General features: G+C 46.9%; 1 pseudogene; it reads left to right on the top strand.

Moving 5' to 3' along the window:
• Positions 1 to 1,264: 1,264 nt before the first annotated feature.
• On the top strand, positions 1,265 to 7,956 carry LOC105066989 (RNA polymerase II subunit A C-terminal domain phosphatase pseudogene; annotated as a pseudogene).
• Positions 7,957 to 14,946: the final 6,990 nt, after the last annotated feature.

A 14,946-nucleotide genomic window follows, 5' to 3' on the forward strand; every position in this document is an offset into this window, starting at 1 on the left:
AATTCTGGGGGTTCCTACCAAAACTGACAAGTCTGTCTGCCATCTAGGTGGTTATGTTTATAATGTGGACACCTGCTGTGTATGAACTAAATTGGAACCACAAGCTTATTCCATGTAATACCTTCCATAATTTGCATTATGTTGTTCAATTTCCAGCTGCTACAGGCAATAAAAATAGTGTCTCCTGACTACAGAATAATGTCAGTTCACATTAAGTGTATAAGTTGAGTGATTTAGCAACCAAAATCCTAGTTTACTAGGGTCTTATGGTTCTGATTTTTCTTGGTGACACTGAGAACAATGAAAGTTTCTAGAACCGTGATTTAAGAAGCAAACTGTCAAACAGTCTAAGAGAAACAAAACACCTTTTGTGACTATGAAACAGTCTGATTTAAGAGGAGTACATATTCTAAGTAACAGTGATATTACTGTGTAGAAAATTATTAGATTAATTCTATTACAATTTGGCATAATGATTTCCAACCTTGATTTGAAGTGTTGAAAAGCAGAATTAATTCTAAGCCATTTAAATTTTAAAATCAGTACCTGTGGCCACTATATATAAAAATAGATTAAAAAAAACAAATTTCTTCTGTATAGCACAGCAAACTATATTCAATATCTTGTTATATAACCTTTAATGAAACAGAATGTGAAAATGAATATATGTATGTACATGCATGACTCGGACATTGTGCTGTACACCAGAAATGGACACATTGTAACTGACTGTACTTCAATAAAAAATTAAAAATAACTACCCAAATAAACAAAATCAGTGCCTGCCATATAACACTTTGAGGAAACAGTGAAATTCAAAATTTAAAGAAGAAATATTAGGTATAGGACTGGAAAGTACTATGAAGGTTGCTAATGCCGTCTCTATACATTAGATGAAATTTGATAATAATATACACCGAACACTAATATTTATCAGTATGTAACATTTCTCTTGTGCTTATTGCTTAACATCTGTAGCTTATACTTGGCATCTTCAGGTGCACACACTCAGATTTGTATCTTGAATTTCAGATTGGATGTATCCAGTGGCCTACGTAACATCTCCACCAGGGTGTCTAATGGGTACCTCAGCCTTAATATGTCCAAAGTAGAATTCCTGATTCACCGCCACCACATCCAACACCCAAATCTTCTCCTCCCCCATCTTCCCTACATCATGCTGAAAACCCAGAGGCAGCATGTTAGTTTGATTCCCCCTCCTCCCACACTCGGTTCATGAAGTTCTGCTAGTGTAACCTCCACAATGGATCTTAATTCCAGCCACTTCATGTTTACTGCTACCATCCAGCGGGAAGCCACCATCATCTGTCTCCCAAGACCCCAGAAGCCTCCCCGAGGCTGGGCCTTCTCTACACAGCAGCCATAATGGTCCTTTAAAACCTTAGGTCATTACATTCCTTTGCTTAAAACCCTTTAATGGCACCTAATTACACTTGGACTCTCATCCAGGAGCACAGGCCCCCAGGACCAGGCTCTGCAGAGTAAAGAACAGCTCTCAGCTCCCAAGGGCCTGCTGACTTTTCTCCTGCCCCCGTCCGGGTCCTGGGAGCCTCAGGCCAGGAAGAGAGGTGCCGACATCCGGGAACAGCTTCCATCTGTCGGGACCCTGAGGAAGGAAGGCAGGTGCCTGGGGCTGAGCAGAGCAACGGCCTTGGGAAGCCAACGAGGGAGCTAAATGGGGGCACTGCTCCATGGGGTGGGGGCGGCTGGCCCTGGCCTGAGAAGGAGGAGGAGAGGGGCACCCAGCCCACCACCTGCACCCCTGGGTCTGATGGCAGGGGGCCCCCGGCGTGTGCACAGCAGCGGGGGCGGACACAGCCCGAGAAGGGGCCTGTGTGGGGCCCCGCGGGCCCCGACCTGGAGCTGGACGTCCCCAGTGACGGCGGGAGCAGCAGCAAGTCTGAGAGCTGGCTGTCCCCCGCTGCCTCTGACCGCAAAAGCGGGGAGAAGAGGGCCCGGAAGAAGACCAAGGCCCCCCCGGGACGCCGGCACAGGTGGCCCTCCCGGCGCGGCAGCGGACAGGCCTGCAGGCACCAACCACTGCAGGGAGCCCACGCCCGGTGCCCACCTGGACGGCCAGGAGGAGGGCGAGCGGGACGGCCTCTGCGGGCTGGGCAGCAGCTGAGCTGACAGGAAGGAGGCCAAGACGGAGCTGTACAGCAGCCGGCAGCCTGGCATCACGGTGGGCGAGTCCCTGGACCAGAGCGTGGGGGAAGAGGAGGACGCTGAGGACGACGACCACCTAGGCACCTGGAGGAGATCCTGGCCCATGTGCACTCCGACCACTACACCAAGAATGACCGCTTGCTCCGCGGGGAGGCCTGGAGGCCCCCGACATCCGGAAGATCGTGCCTGAGCTCAGGAGCAGGGTGCTGGCCACCATCGCCATCATCTTCAGTGGGCTGCATGGACTTCCGGTGAAGACACAGGAGCACTACCACCCACGGCGCTCAGCGCGCATCCTCACCCAGCTGGTGCCAGACCTGGACACCCCCGACAGGGCCACCCACCTGATCGCGGCGCGGGCCGGCAGCAGAAGGTGCGCCAGGCACAGGGGTGCACGCAGCAGAACGTGGTCAACCCCGACTGGCTGTGGAGCTGCCTGGAGCGGTGGGACAAGGTGGAGGAGCAGCTGTTCCCGCTGAGGGATGACCACGGCAGGGCGCAGAGGGAGGACCGCCCGGCAGCCTTTCCCGACAGGCAGGGTGCGCTTCCCACCGCTCTGTTCCACCCAACGCCCGTCTATCCCAGGGCCTCACCCAGGCCCCGAGGCTTGGGTCTACGACGCCAGCACAGGCAAGCTTATTTGGAAGGGCCCGGGGCCCCAGCTCCCTGCCCGTCCACGCAGAGCTCTCCTCCTCCAAATGGCCTAAACTCTGCACAAGCGGGCGCACCAGCCGTGGGAGGGTACAAAAATATTAAAAGCAGCAAGCCTTTCCATCCCTGCCAGAGAAAACTACCTTATAGAGAGAGCCAGTCACCACCTTCGGGGCTTGTGCAAAGTACCCTCCTTCAGGCACAGAACTGAGCACTTGCACATCATCCTGCGTGGATCCCCGCAGGCGCCATCAGGTGTCATCCCAGCTCCGTAGGTGGGCCGCCTACAGCGCCCAGAAGACTCAGCCCTGCGTCCGGCGGCTGACAAACCAGGGCTGTACCTGAGATTCCCTCAGTCTTCCTCCAACGGTGATGCCTTCCTCCTGCTTCACCCAGCTAGCTTCCCAGGGCGACACACAAATACTGTCACTATTTCATTCCCACATTAAGTCCACCTCCAACAGACCCTAACTAACATCTGGAGTAAGTGTGATAAATCTCCTGTAAGACCAGCCCAAACACACAAGTCGCTGTTTGTGATGTCTAAAGAATTTAAATGCTGGGGGAGGGTGTTGCTCAGAGGCAGAGCGCATGCTTATCATGCATGAGGTCATGGGTTCGATCCCGAGTATTTTTGTTAAATAAAAAAATAAATAAGTAAACCTAATTATCTTCCTTCTCTCCAAAAAAAACAAAGAATTTAAATGTTAGCACAATAAAATAAAAAATATTAATGCATCTAATATAGGAACATTTGTCCCAAAAAAGTGGATGCAAAATGAAGTCTCCCAAAATTGGTGCATCTAATAGTGTAAAAACTACACATCTGGGCCATGCAGAATAGGCATGTCAAAAAGCCTAAGTGAAAAAGCCAGAAATACACACAAGACACTAACATTTTAAGTAACTCACGAGACGGGAGGATGTAGCTCAGTGGTGGAGCACATGCTTAGCATGCACCTGGTCCTGGGTTCCATCCCCAGTACCTCCATCAAATAAATAAACCTAATTACCCAACACCTTCCAAAAAAAAAAAAAAAGAAAAAGAGAAAAGAAAAGAAAGAAAGAAAAAAGAAAGAAAACAAAGTAACTTACTAGAAATACCTGAAGTCTGACCAACACGTCCTCCTGGATGAGGTTTACTGAGAAGTAGGTGCTGAAAACGCAGCAGCAAATGCGGTGGCGCAGATCTTCCACGACTGTGCTGCTCAGTCTAGACGTGACGATACCCGACGGGCAACACCTTTCAATCTGGCGACTGAGAAGCGATGTTTCTATGGAAGGGAGCAGAGGATGCAAAGCTCACACGCCCAGGTGAGCTGCAGCTGGCTTCCTCCCCCTGGGTGTCAGGTGTACGTGCAGTGAGCACACCTCAGCCAGAGCTAATAAGCAGCGGAGCTCAGAAGACACAGAAGACAGAAGGATACCCTTTGCTCTACAAATGTGCTCCTAAGAGCTGCGGGGAAGGGCCCAAAATGATAGAAAACTCCTTTACAAATCCTCGAAAGAAAAAACAACTGTGTTACTATTTTTGGTCCAAAGTTGCATTTCAGACATAAACATGACACTTTTCTTAAAGACAAGATCCACCCGAATTTCTGCATCTGCCTCACAAGTCTGCCTTCAGACCTATTCAAGGGAGCACCCGGGTGGGCCATGTGGGAGACGCCCAGGGCTCAGAAATCACAGGAAGGAGGACCAGGGTGGGTACAAACAGGACAGGTCAGACAGAGTAAGAGGTGGGCCAGGAACACAGGAGCAAGGACAGGGGCAGAGGATCCGATTCCAGCTGCAGGATCCGACGTCATCTGAGCAAACAGGGAGAAAGCAGAAGGGGCAATTAGAAGAGCAGTAAATGTTCTGGCTCCAGGGGCAGAATGCAAAGGACCAAGGGCAGCGAGTTCAAGACAGGACAAGGAAGTGGGGGGCCGCAGTGGACACGGTGTAGGTGATGGGGTGTCGGGCTGCTGCAACTAGATTCTGCAACACTGAGCCACCGAGGTTTCACTAGGAAAGTGACATCCTGTTTGTGTCTGATAAAGGTAACTCTGAAGTCAGTGTGAAGGCAGATAAGAGGGCACGAGAAACATCAGATCAGAGCCTGCCAGCCAGGGACAGCCCCAGCGCCAGGGGAAAGAGGCCTGACCTGCGGTACTGAGAACGGAAGGAGGAAGGGAGTTAGTGGAGGAAAAGAGCCAGCTCTGAGCCTGGTCCTGGACCCACCGTCAGAGCAGCTCCCCGACACCAGCCCCGTCCCGGCCAGGAGGGCAGGGCCAGGGGCCCACACTGGCCCTGCCACTGAGGCGGCGAGCCCGGGCCCTCCGCACAGCACCGGGCCGTGGACGGGCATTCTGCTCCGTTTCTTTGATTCCTGAGGTAAGAGCAGGTTTGTGGAGAACCTCTCTCAGCTGCACCTGCCCCCGGGGTTCAATCCAGGAATAACAGCGGTGGAGTGAGGACGGGAGCAGGAGACGTTAGGAGTTCAACTCACGTGCACAGCGTGGCTGAGAAGGAGCAGGGGGAGCCCCGGTGCCCGGCGCGCTCCCGGCCACACAAGGGGCAGGTGGGTGCGCAGGGCCTCGCCTGCGGTCCCCCTCCTCTTTCCGCTCCACGCCCTGGTAACCGTATCGCAATAGGAGACACAGGCCCAGAGTCTGGGTTTTGTGCCATATAGGATGGTGCAAAAGACAGCAATGAAACACAGTATAAATGCTGACTTATTTCCCAAGTATGAAACTCAGAACCATAATCAAAGTGTGTGACTCAGACAAGAGTTCACTAACTGAAAAATCTTCATAGCTCTCTACTTTCCAGTATAAATGGTTTTCCAACATTAGAATTACTCTGAAATCTGTTTCAGGTCTTATTTTGGGCAAGCTGCAGTTTCTCCAACCTGTTTTCCCAAGGAGTAAAGCACATGAAATGTCTCCAAAATCTCTTACATCTTTAGACTATTTTTCAACAATTGCATCAGCTAAGTCAACACACTGAGTCTCCTTCAACCACAAACCCTTCAAAACCTTAAGGTAAGAAGTAAACGGTACAGTTGGCCTCCGCAAGGGATCGGGCACATTATCTGTGCTATGAAAAGCGCCTGGATCACAGCATCCTGTTGGTGAGAAAGCTGCCGACACATTTTCTCTATTTTCCAAAAGTGTTTAAGGTGTTGTGTCCCTCCATGTTTCAATTTTTGTTTTGTTTTCCAAAGAGGTACATCTTCATTACACACCTGCCGTGGAGCCAGCTCCTCCCTGTGGGCCAGAGGGACCGAAAGGAAAGAGGAAGGTTCAGGAGGCAGCGTGTGAGGCCGGTCTAGAGAGCGCTGCCCGACAGAAAAGTGCTGCCCGGGAGTCACCCGTGTAATGTAGAATGTTCCACCAGTCCCACACATTAGGATGGAAAGAACTTGAAAAGATCAGTACTCGTAAGGTATTTACTCCAGTGTAGTGCAAATATTATCACTTCAACATAAAACCAACTAAAAAAGCACTGAAGTATTTATATTAGTTTTCCCACACAGTCTTCAAAAGCCTTTGTCATTTTGTGCAGATAGCACATCTCAACGCGGGCAAGTGATTTTCACTGAAAATAACGTGATGTGCACTCAAGACTCATAAAAAGGCAGAGTTGAAAAGGTAAACTCGTGGCCAGCTTACTCCAAACATACAAGTTTTCTAATAGCTGAATCAGGTCTCAGTTTTTAAATCTGAATTTTAGTTACTCAAAGTAAAAACTCAGCGTCTCAGCTACACTGGACGCATTTCAAGTGTTCATCAGGCCGACGTGGCAAGTGGTTGCCAGGCTGCACGGCACAGGTGCGGGCAGGTAAGATGGACGGTCTCTCTCCACACCCAGGAGACAGAACAAGCAGGAGAGCGGGAGAGCCGGCCCCTCCCTCGTGAGAACAGGACCTTGTTACAGAACAAGGACAGGAGCCCAGCGTTGTCTCTCCGCCAGCGACGCCGGCGGGCCTGGGCACAGCCTCCTTGGTGAAGGAAGGCAGCTGACCTCAGGAAAGCACTTCTCTGAGATACATGCTTTTTCGCCTTAGAGCTTTTTACCTTTTAATTCCAAAGCACTCAGTGTCCATTTTTTCACTTGATCATTAATTCACTCTGCAACATGAACACTGCTCTTGTCACTACTCCCAGTTACCAAACTGGGCAGAGTTTCAGCTGCCAGCTTTATTCGAACAGTCACAACTGACGTTGTCTCGGAGCAATTCCCAAGCTCTCTTCACTACCACCAACTGCACTGAAGTAATTCACTTTCTTTCAGATCATTATACTGAAGATCAGAACGTGTAATTATCAAGCAAAGAAACCCAACCATCAGATTAGGCATAAAAAAAATAGGAAAAGGGTTTTTTTTAGTTAGTATGTACTAAAAAGCTATGCAAGGAACTAGCTCTAAAGCTTCCTCTTTTGAAAGCTCACTGCGTGCCCAGTAAATTCTGGTGTCCCCAGCTGTGGGGGGCAGGCTGCCCCACACCAGAATATTACTTGCCACTGCTCTGGACTTGGGTGTCTGAGGCAACCCTCCAGGGCTCTCTTTCCTCTCCGTGTGAAAAATAAACCAGGAGCCAAGTTCACAGACAGCAAAGCTGTGTTACATAAAGGAGCAGTCATTTTTCAGTATCTAACAAACGCCTCCCAGAAACCACCTCGCATTTCTGCTCTCTGTGAAGGGCCCTGAAGCGCAGGCTGACGTTTCCTCAGTAGACGGGGTCTGGCTACCTCAGCCCTTGTCCAGGTCGGCGTCTGTTTATACTCTTGACTCTGACTCTTACCTCCTCCTGATCAGTCCCTTCAAAAATAACCCTCACCATTCTTTTATTTACTTCCACTTTTAACGGTTGTCTTACAAATTAAACAAATGAACCTATGATCCACAGAATGTGGCCATGACACGACTAGTTTAAAAAGAAAATGAACTTGCCTTGGTGATGTCCGCTTCCATCTACCTGCCTGCTAAGGAGGGCAAGAGTCTGCTCTTCCCCCTAAAGCCTGTCCTTGGTGATTTTCAGAGCATTTTCTCAACAACCAAACACATTTTTGAGACGACCCCAGCACTACACCTCACTATCGTAATATGAAAACCAATCATCCTCCCGTTAAAATATTTACCTAAGAAGCTGTTGTATGAGTTGAACCAGAGGCAAACACTATTTTCCAGAAGATTCATAGATTCCTGTACTAATAAGATCTTCTGTGAAATGTCAAGGCATTCGCTTCCTGTTCATCAATTTCTTTTTCCTTCTGTGCTGCTTTTTTGGCTTCAATAGCCTGTAATTCAAGAAACAGGAAACAGAAACTGGTTACCAGCTGTCTTAGCAGCAGGTGTGACGGCACCCTGCACTGAGCCCTAATCCCACAGCCTGGCTGTGCACCGACTCAACACCGCTGGTGACACAAGCCCACACCCACCCATCACTCACTGCTCAGTTCCTAAACAATTTGTCCTACAAACCCAGTGTCCAAGCGGCCAGTGCTGATGGTCTGCAGCCTCCTTCAGTGAAGTTCCTAAACTCTCTACCCCTGCTGTGATCACCGAGGCGGGGGTCTATCTGTTTTGTAAACAGGAAGCAATAACCCTCAAACTAAGAGGAAATGTGCCTAAGCCAGGTGTCTGATACACGACGGCCACCATACAGAAAGAGTTCTTACAGCTTGACGACTGAAAGGTAAATAACCTGATTAAGAAACAAGCAGAAAAGAATTGAATAGATCTACCATGAAAGAAGACATGCAAATGGCTAACAAGCACACGAAGAGATGCTAAGCACCACTAGTCATCAAGGAAAGCACGCCTGCTAGGACAGCTGTCATTAAAAACAAGATGAACAGCAGCACGCGTTGGCAAGGATGCAGAGAAGCTGGAACCCTCACACAGTGCTACTGGGAATGTGAAACGGTACAGCCACTTTAGGAAACAGTCTGGCCACTCCTCGAAACATGAAACACAGAGTCACCATAAAACTCAGCAACTCCACCCCAGGCACATCAACATGGATGCTACAACCTGGCCGAACTTTGAAAACACAAAGGGCCACATACAGTACAAATCCACTTACATGAAATGTCCAGAACAGGGAAACCCCTAGAGACAGAAAGCAGGCTGGTGGCTGTCAGTGGCTGGGAGGAGTAGGAATGGGGACTGACTGTTAAAGGGCACAGAGTTTCTTTTAGGAATGATGAAAATGTTCTGAAATTAGACAGTGGTGATGATGGTTGCACGACTCTGTGAATATATAAGAAAAATCATTAACTCACACACTTTAAAAGACAAAACTTCATAGTAGGTGAATTATATCTTGATAAAGCTATTATTTTTTTTAAATTTAAAGGAGGTATCTGTTGCCAATCAACGCAATCAATATTCCTGAGACCTACCAAGCATCGTTCTAGTCATCAAATTTACTCTGAAAAAGCAAACAAGGTCTTTCCTGCTCGGCTTTATTTTCTAATGGCAAAAGCCAGACCAGTCTAGACTCACAGACATAGAAAAAAAACTTACGGTTACCAGAGGGGGAAGGGAGTGGGAAGGGATAAATTGGGAGTTCGAGATTTGCAGATACTAACTAATTAATATAAAATAGATAAACAACAAGTTCATATTGTTAGCACAGGGAACTATATTCAATCTCATAGCAACCTATGGTAAAAAAGAATATGAAAATGAATATATGTACGTTTATGTATGACTGAAGCAGTATGCTGTACGCAGACACTGACACAACATTGTAAATCAGCTATACTTCAATTTAAAAAAGAAAGCCAGAACTGCCTAAATACAACAGCCCTCCCCACCCTGAGGGGTGTGGGCATGCAGACTGTGACTGATGGCAGGACTGGAGCCGTGCCACCCACTCTAAAGGGTAAGAGGGCAACATGGATCACTTTAAGAATGTGTGTGCTTTTGACCCAATTTCATTTCTAGAACTCCTTCCTAATGATCATTCTTATACTCAATGACTTATAATCTACAAGAATATAGTTAAAATTATTTATGGTATTAAAAATATCTAAAACCTAAATGATCAACAATAGAAAATTATTTAAAGAAAAAAGAAGAAGAAAAAGTGATTCCCCTTCTATACGACAGTCTTCCCCAAAGCAACCGAACAAACGGACTTAGCAGCGGAACAGTCAACACAAAAGACACGGCGACCTGTGAGTGAAAAGGACGCAGGTCGCTGGGACCAGCTCTGGCACCACAGGCAGTATCGTTAGCAAACGTCTGCACTTTTGAAATTCTGGAAGACAGTGCACCAAAAATATTAACAATGATTATTCCTAAGTGATGAGGGGTTTTGTTTATGCCTTTCTGTAGCTTGGAGACATTCTTGGCTTCAAATACATGGCCTTCTGAGGAGAGAGAGGAGAGAGGCCCCTTAATTTTTAGGCACCTTGATTATGATCCGAGGGATCACATATCCCAAACCCCCCCCCCCAAGTCCCGCTCTGCAGCAGGAAGCACAGAATAAACATAGGTGCTAACCAAACTAACAGGTTCTAAAAATACCGCTTGGATCGCGTCAAGGTTACCAGCCAGCCCACGTGAGGACAGCCTCTGCCCATTTGCTGTCACTGCCCCAGCAGGCGAGCCATCACACAGAGCCACATGGGGTGCAGGAAGATGGCAGAGGTTGGAGTCAGCAGACCTGCCACTCACCAGTCAGGACACCTCAGCAAATCGGTGGTGCTCCTGTCCACGTCTATAAAATGGAATTTTGAGACAACTTTTCCCACTCGACACAGTGGACTAGGTTAAAAGAGAAAAAAAGTAAAGTACCCAGCACAGGTCCCTGAAAAATAACAGGGTACACAGAGAATGGCTGTTGCTACCAACATCATTACGTATATGATTTCCTCTGATTGTTTTTCAATTTAATCAAAGTGTATTTTCAAAAATATTTCTAATACACTCACTCCGTCTAATTTTAGCAGCGTAAGTTTTTAAATTGAGAACTATTACAACAATGAAAGTAACAAAAGAGGCTATGGTGGCCAATTAGCACATGCAAATACAAACAAACACCCCACCCTGCCCCCCGAGGAGCCAAAGCTAAGAAGATGCCCAATGTTGATGAGGTCGAGGGCTGGAACGCTCACACAGGCTGGTTCCAATGTAAATGGCACAACCACTTTGGGAAGCTGTAACCGCACGCTCACCCTAGGATCCGGCAAATTGGAATTCAAAGTATTTACCCAAGAGAAAAACTTGCATTTGCAAAATACACAGCATGATCATAGCAATTTCATGGAGTTAAAATCATCTAATGTCTATCAACAGGAGAATGGACAGACCAGCAGTGCCATAACCATAGAGAGGAACACTGCTCAGCAGCAGAAACAACACACCCAACACAGATGAATCTGAAAGCCATTATCAAGGCAAAATAAAGCTGACATGAACGAGTATATACTGTATGATTCCGTTTATGTGACGTTCAGAACTGGCAAAACTGACATCATCTGAGGGAGGCAGGACAGTGTCCTGATTTCAAATGCAAGGGGGCACAAAGGCACTTTCTGGGGAGATAGAAACAATGCATATTATGATCAGGGTATCTGTCAAATTCATTAAATAGACACTTGAAGCAGGTGCATTTTATCATATTAGTAACAATATTTTTTAAAGCTATGTAAGATAAAAGTTTTAATTACAGAAATATTTGGACGTTACTAAAAGTCTTGCTTGTGTTTCAGTTTTTAATAATTCTGGCAAAAGGCTGTTATTTTCTCACGAGTACGAGCACAGCGCACGGCGTTTCCATCTCAGCTCACTGGCAGGTAAGCTCACCTCTGTCAGCTCGCGAGCCTGGATTTCTGCAGTGACGGCTGCATTGAAGGCAGACTCTAAGCCTCCATCAGCCATCAAGCTGCCCCGAGACTGATCATGAATCACCGACCTGGACTGATATTAACTTCGTTGCTGGAAAGTGGAAAATGGAAAGTGTTTTTGCCAATGTGAGGTAAGCCCCCTCCCCTCCTGGCAGCCTCTCCAGTGCCCACCTGCCCGGCCCAGCCCAGCCCAGCCCGCCGCGCCCCTGCTCTGAGCCCGAGCCCACCGCGCAGGGCAGGAGGGCGCAGAGCACCCGGGCCGCCGCTCGGCGGTGGGCAGCAGCGCCGACCAGCCGCCCTGCGGCGCAGCCTGGGCGGCTGCCTGCACGGTGCCCAGCACGCCCGCGCTGCTGGCCAGGGCCCCCACCGCCTGCTTCAGGCTGTTGAGGAGGGCGCTGCCCAGACCTAAGCCAAGGAACTCCGGGTCAACCTGGTGACTAGTGGCAGCATGCAACCGAAAGGAGAGAAACAGTTTTCACTTAGAAGCCCTAAGAATGAGTGCTTTGCACATCTTATTAAAGATGAAATAGTATTTCAAATTGAGTTTTATTCAAACAATAAGGGAAAAACCTCCCAGCACACATACTATTTTTAACTAGATTAAAACACATTTACCCACAGTAGGTGAGAATCCACAGTAAGGTATTTTGTAAGAGGAATTTTGTAAACCCAACAAGTCTGCACATGGAAAAGCTCCAAGATCAACAAAGATGTTAACCCATGTGGGAACAGCAACCTCCACCCGCCCCCCAACCATCTGCACCAAACAGAAATAGTGACTATAATGTAACCAAAGAGCTGCTTACAAGTTCTATAGCCAGGCTGCGGGTACACGAGGAAATGCCTCCAGGGCCAGACCAGAGCTCACACAGACAGGCGACGGGAGCCCAGGGGTTCTGGGCTCTGAGAGCAGATGGAAGCCTTTCGGGACACAAAATGCCACGTCAGCCCACTGAACCTGAGCTTCCTGCAGAAGGTGGGGAGGCCCCCTGCCTGTCAGCCACCAGGCCTGAGGCCAGCACCACTGCCCACACAAGGCTCTGGGCACAAAGAAACCCCACAGGAAATCAGAGACCCGGCCTGCCTTGTGAACAGGTGTGAAATCAAATTTATATCACCCAGGGGGGTGGGGCAGAGCTCCGTGGTAAAGCGCATCCTTAGCGTGTGCAAGGTCCTGGGTTCGCTCCCCAGTACCTCCAGTAAAATGAAAAAAAGTGTATACCCACCATCCAGGAATGGGTATCACAAGTCAAGAACTGAACAATAAAACTCACCTAGAGCCCAAGGAACTCGTGGAACCTCAGGGACACAGATACTAACTGCCCTCTAAGGACATCTCCACAGCCAAGGGCAACGGGATACCCCACAAACCCTCTCCTCAAAGTGGCCTCACGGTCAGAACAAGCCACACTAGGTCACCATGAGGGAGAGGTCCAGACAGCTTAAGAGGCAAAACACATGCCCCAAAAGATGGCAGCAATAAAAAAATCTTGGAATGAATCCATAAAGGAAGTAAATGTTCTTACAGCTCAAGGAAGAAACCCAGAAGATAAGACTATAATGAGCAAAATGAAAGCCTTGGAAGACACCAAAAATATAAATTCTGACAATGAAAAAAAACAGATACAGGAGTAAAAACCTCAACGCAGATGTGTGAAGAGCCTGGGCCCCAGGTTCCAGCCCTAAACCCTGGGTACTGGGTACCTCACCTGGGTGATGTTCCTAAACTCTGTGCCCCCATCTGTGCAGCACAGTGAAGGCTCTGCCCCCAGACGGCTGGTCCAGGGATCTGATTAGTCAGTATGGGCGAAGCAGTGATCACGGAAGTGTATTAAATGGACAATTCAAAAACATGGGACATTTAGCTAAAGGAAGGATTTGTGAATTGAAGAGGAGAATTGAGTCATCCACCCAGAAGGCAGAACAGGAAGATTAAAAATGTGAGCAGTAAAAAAGATAGAGAGACTTTAACATACCAAGTAAGTTGTGATACTTGGGAAAATAAAATGAGAAAGTTCAACTTACATTTAGTAGGACTTTTTCCATGGGGAAAAGAAGAAAGAAAAGGAGAGAACAATCTCAGAACTTAAAGATGTGTAAACTCAGGTTGAATGAGGGTCATAATCTCAAGTTATTCATACAAAAATAAATCCTGACCTAGACATAATGTATTACAATCATAAAACAAAGATAAAAATCTGAAAGGCTACCAAAGAGAAAGACAAATTAGCTACAAAGAAACATGATTGCACTAATATTTCTCATTGTCAGCAATAAAGGTCAGAAGACAACAGAACATGTGTCTGTAGACAAAGTGCTGATAAAATAACACACATCCCGGGGGATACTGACTGGTACACATAACACAGACAAACAGGTTTACACTGCAGAGCACAGTGAGATACACTCCATACCCCGCAGTAGCTTACAGTGAAAAAGAATATGGAAATGAACGTACGTATGTTCATGTACGACTGAAGTGTTGCGCTGTACACCAGAAACTGACACAACATTGTAAAGTGACTATACCTCAGTAAAAAATAGATAAATAACATATTCCCTAAAAAGCTAAGCCCCATTAAATTATCTTAAATAGTGTTGAAGCAAACAGAATTTTCAGACAAAACTCATAGACCCTAACGAAGAAACTTACTGAAGGAGGTACCCAGGAGGGAGGGGTTACAAGTAGAAATGACAAAACAAATTGGTTTAAAAAAAAAAAGGACTATGTATCTGAGTGAGTATGGTCTCTTACTAAATAATGATTGTGATGATAATGATTAACTGAAGGAGAGTTTAAAATTATTACTATATTTTACCAATCCTAAGAGGTATTTTTTCATGTCTTAACAACTCCAAAATCAGAATGTTATCTATATGTTGCAATTGGGGGCATTTTTCTTTTAAAAAGACACACAAAAAAATAGCGTGCCTTGGATGTAATGTGATACACCTACTGGACAATTAAAACACTGAAGGTGAAAGGGGAGCTGAAGTTCAGTGCATCCTATAACCCTTACATTTTCTCAGGAAGAGAAGTACTAATTAACAACACTTTGTGGAATTAACAAATACTTAATTTTTATGACATGATTTATGTCCAGAAATCACACTTTAAAACTTAGGAATAATTAAAGGGACTTGAAAGGAAAAAAATTTAGAAACTTGATTAGAAGAGAAACAAATACAATAATGAACTTAAACTAAATTCAAATACATTAGTAGTCACTGTAATTGTAAAAGATTAAACTCACATACAGAA

The sequence above is a fragment of the Camelus bactrianus genome, chromosome 15 (genome assembly GCF_048773025.1).
Source record: "Camelus bactrianus isolate YW-2024 breed Bactrian camel chromosome 15, ASM4877302v1, whole genome shotgun sequence".
Lineage (NCBI taxonomy): Eukaryota > Metazoa > Chordata > Mammalia > Artiodactyla > Camelidae > Camelus > Camelus bactrianus.